We start from the raw sequence: 5,002 nt of genomic DNA, 5'->3' as shown, positions 1-5,002 counted from the left end.
CCCCAGGTAAGGGATAAGCCATTTCCTTTCTCTGTAGAAAAAGCTTCCATAGATAGTTGACTTCAGGGGACTGGAACTCAATGTCTAACTCATATAGATAAAAGATTGGAATGCTCTGTTTCAGAGTGTCTTTGTCTTAAACTTTTTCCACTCATAGCTCCTTTTTACCTGAGAAATTTTTACATGATCCCGGGCATGTAGATATATAAATCAAACATTTACTCATTAAAAATAATAATTTTGTGACCCCTAAATTCAGTTATATGACTTCACATAGGTTCAGGACCCACAGTTTTAAGAAGCTTTGTTTTATTTCATTGTACTCAGAGTATCTCCTTAAACAATTTATCAGGGCTGTGAGTTGACTTCTGACAGGGACTTTTGTTCCAACTCTTCCTCCACTCAGTAATTAACAAGCAACTTGTTCTGTTCTATCTCCTCAAACTCAACTCAGATCCATCTCCTTGGTGTTTCCAGTGTCTCATCTCGGTGACTTCCAATTTTGGATTACTAAGAGAATGAGGCAGTCTTCTACCTACCAATCCAAGTGACCTCGATCAAATGGTTTCCTTTTTTTGTAGTGAAGAGTGTTTTCAAGTCCCTAAGCAAGCCAGTCTCTCCTCCTTCCTGAATGTGCCATCCAGAGACAAGAATTAGAATTCTGCCCAAGGGACTTAATGGTAGAGGCACTCAGTTCTCTGAGCAGCAATGTAAAACTCAGACATAAAGAGGGGACATTAATCCCTCCATAAAATTCCTCAACAGTTATATGTTAACTTAGTTTTTTTTATATATTTCATGGTATTTTTATTTTATAAATATTTCCCACCTACATTTTAATATAGTTCTTGCCTCACATCAGAGTATTGTAGATACACTGGTGGGCTATATGAGTCAGAATGAGTTCAAAGCCCATCTATGCTATTTGTTACATGCATAATCTTTCCTCATCTATCAAATGAGAACATCTTGAGGAGATGGCCTCTAAGATCTTTCAAACTCTAGTTCTGTGATCCTGGAAGTATTTATAGGCTGTGGTTTGAAGACCCCTGCTCAGCACAATAATTAATAGCATTCCAGTCATTTTACAGTTCCACTTACTTCCTCTCAGCACCCTATTTCAACTGCTTAGAATATGCAGGTGTGGGTGGACACCAGAGAAATGCAAAGGAAAAATCGGTCTGAATAAGCACAAGAATTCTTCACTATTTTTTTTTTAATTTTTTATTTTATTTTATAATTATAACATTTTTTGACAGTACATATGCATGGGTAATTTTTTACAACATTATCCCTTGCACTTACTTCTATTCAGATTTTTTCCCTTCCTCCCCCAACCCCCTCCCCCAGATGGCAAGCAGTCTTATATATGTTAAATATATTACAGTATAATTTAGATACAATATGTGTGTGTAGAACCGAATTTTTTTTTGTTGCACAGGAAGAATTGGATTCAGAAGGTAAAAATAACAGTTTACATTCATTTCCCAGTGTTCCTTTTCTGGATGTAGCTGGTTCTGTCTATCATTAATCAATTGGAATTGGATTAGCTCTTCTCTATGTTGAAGAAATCCACTTCCATCAGCATACATCCTCGTACAGTATCATTGTTGAAGTGTATAATGATCTTCTGGTTCTGCTCGTTTCACTCAGCAGAATTCTTCACTATTAAAGGGGAAGTTTGTGAGCACTTAGAAAGGCACATGGCAAGAATAAAAAGGCAGCAAGGCTTCTTTAAAAAACAAGGTATTCCCCCAATCCCACCCCAATGGTGAGTAAGCTAATATGTATAAAACATGTATAATTCTTTTATACATATTTCCACAAGAAAAATCAAACCAAAAAGGAAAACATGAGAAAGAAAACAAAAAGCAAGCAAATAACAACGAAAAAAGGTGAAAAGGATATTTTGTGATCCACATTCAGTCCCGACAGTTCTCTTTCTGGATGCAGATGACTCTCTCCATAAAAAATTCATGTCCATCAGAATTATCATTACATAATCTTGTTGCTGTGTACAATGTTCTCTTGGATCTACTCATTTCACTTAGCATTAGTTCATGTAAGTCTCTCCAGTCCTTTCTGAAATCATCCTGCTGATACTTTCCTATAGAATAATAATATTCCATAACATTCATATACTATAGCCTATTCTCCAACTGATGGGTGTCCACTCAATTTCCAGTTCCTTGCTATTACAAAAAAGACTGCTACAAACATTTTTGCACACATGTGTCCTTTTCTCTTTTTTATGATCTCTTTGGGATACAGCCCTAGTAGAGACACTGCTGTATCAAAGGGTATGCACAGTTTGATAGCCCTTTGAGAATAGTTTCAAATTGCTCTCCAGAATAATTGGATTAATTCACAACTCCACCAACAATGCAATAGGCATTTATTGAGTACCAACTCTGTACTTGGATGAAGATAGTGCTATAGACATTTAGCCAAAGAATTGACAAAAGTTTTCAGGGTAATCCCACAGTCCAAATAAAGTAGGTTGAATAGTATTATTCTAGGTGTATTTACAACTGTTTGCATAAGTGGGCACAAAAAGAAGTAATTAATGAACCAATGTTGATGTGCAAGAATATCAGTTCCACTGGACTTTATCCTTTGCTATTTTCAATATTTTCATCAATGATAATCATACCTTCATAAGTAGTGTGCTTATGAAAAATACAGAGAGCATAAATCTGGAAGGGATAGCCAGATCATTGAATGACATAATTAAGATTCAAAAATGATCTCAGCTAGCCAAGACAAATTTGTGCCTCTAATCAGATGAAATTTTAGAGGGATAGAAAACTGACATTTTTGTAATTCTTCAAATTCATTTTATAATGCTAACTTTTTTGTTCCTTACAACAATCCCGGAGAGCTAAGCAGTAGGGTTGTTATTATTATGTAAACATATAATCCTGTGTAATTTCTTCCATGGGAGGATTCTTAATATGGATGCAAGACCTTGATGATTTAATAGACAAGTCATGAAGTGTATCTAGAGACACAGAGACTTTAAGTGGGATGGTTTTCTCAGCTTTCCCAGCTCAGAATCAGAAGCAGGATTAGATCTCTCCTAAATCTAAATTTGGTACTATTATCAATGTACCATGATGCCTCTAATGTAGAGTCCTATACTTTAAAAAAATCAATTGTGCCAATACAAAATTATAGATGTATGGATATAAAAATCAATTCATTTGAACAATAAATTTGAGAGTTTTAGTAGACTATAAAATAACATGCATCAATAGTGCAACATCACAGTTAAGAAAGCTATAGTGATCTTTGATCAAATTAGTAGGAATGTTATGGATGGAATGGGGGTGATGAACAGACTTGGTATCCTTTCTGGATAGATGACATGATAACAATAATAATAGCCAGCATTTATTTGAGACTACAAAGTTTTCAAAGAACTTCACAAATATTATCTCCTTTGAGCCGCACAACAATCTGGAAAGATAGGTGTTATTATTATCCCCACTCTACAGATGAAGAAACTGAGGCACAGAGAGGTTAAGTGACTTGCCCAGGATCATACAGTTACTAAATGTCTGAGGCTAGATTTGAACACGTCTTTCTGAATCCAAGTCTATACTCTTTCCAGTGTGCCGCTCAGCTGCCTCATGAGCATTACAACCACTTCTGTGCACCACATCTTAGGAAAAACATTGATAAAATGGAGCACAGCCAAATAGCAAAGTAACAAGTAACAAAAATGTTAAAGGGACTGGAAGTGATGTTTATCAATAATTGGTTGGAGGAACTGGAGATGGTTAGCCCAGAAAAGAGGAAATTTGGAGATCTGGTAACTCTTTATATATTAGGAAAAAAAGATTGCAGTTGCTTTGTTTAGTTGAAGAAGGGAGAACTAGATGAACATTTCAAAGAGGCAGATTTTATCTGACATAAGAAAGATTTTAAAATTAAGAAAAATCATTTAGAGCTTGCGTAAAGTAGCATTGGCTGCATTAAGATCAAGGCGTTCCCCTTACTGGGAATCTTAAGAATAATAGTTTCATGACCATTTGTTAGAAATTCCCGTTCAGACACATATTGGACTAGATAGTGTCTAAGGTGCTCAATATTTGATTCTACGATTGTATGATGACTAGGCTAACGCTATGTTTATATCTGGATGTTTTCCTACTGATAGAATTTGTGTTTTCATTCCATTGGCACAGTCTTGAAATACTCAGCATTATCTCCATGTCAGAATAAGGCATCAAAGGACTTTTGAAAATGAGGTTAAAGGATAACTCATAGATTATAGACTATATGTAGATTGAAAGAATTTTTAAGCATCTCTAGATTAGCCTTCATCATTCAGATGAAGATGCTATGAAAAAAAAAAGTGATAGGCAATAAAGAAAAAGCTGAACATTTTGGACCACAGTTAAAAAAAAAAGTGAGATATGAATAGGATAGAAGGGAGTCAAAAATCAATCATGTGATCACATATTTAGAGTTGAAATGAACCCCAAAAGCAACTAGGTGAATCATTTGGAATTGGGAAGACCTTAATTAATATCCTACCTTATATACTTGCTACTTTGCATACGATATGTAATCTCTATGTGCCTCAATTTACATCTGTAAAATGGGGATGATAACAATACTCATTCTCAGAGTTGTAAGGATTGAAAGAGTTAACATATGAAAAATGCTTTGCAAAGCTAAAAGTGCCATATAAATATTAGTCATTATTTACAGCTGAAGACAGAGGTCAGAAAAGTTAAAATAACATACTCAAATCCATACAAGTGGCAGGGCAGTGCTAAGATTTGAACCCATGAAATCTGATTCAAAAGATACTTTTTTTTTTTGTTGTTGTTGTTTTGTTTTGTTTTTGCATTATACCCTATTGCCCTGTCATCATTTAATTTTTTTTTTTACTTTTGATTAGAAATAAAAGTCTAAAAGAAATGAAACTTGTTCATAATCTATAATCAGAAGCTATGAGCTAACAGCAGAATTAAGTGGGATCTTTGGGGTC

The sequence above is a fragment of the Sminthopsis crassicaudata genome, chromosome 2 (assembly GCF_048593235.1).
Source record: "Sminthopsis crassicaudata isolate SCR6 chromosome 2, ASM4859323v1, whole genome shotgun sequence".
NCBI lineage: Eukaryota > Metazoa > Chordata > Mammalia > Dasyuromorphia > Dasyuridae > Sminthopsis > Sminthopsis crassicaudata.
Note: the sequence above shows the minus strand (reverse complement) of the source record.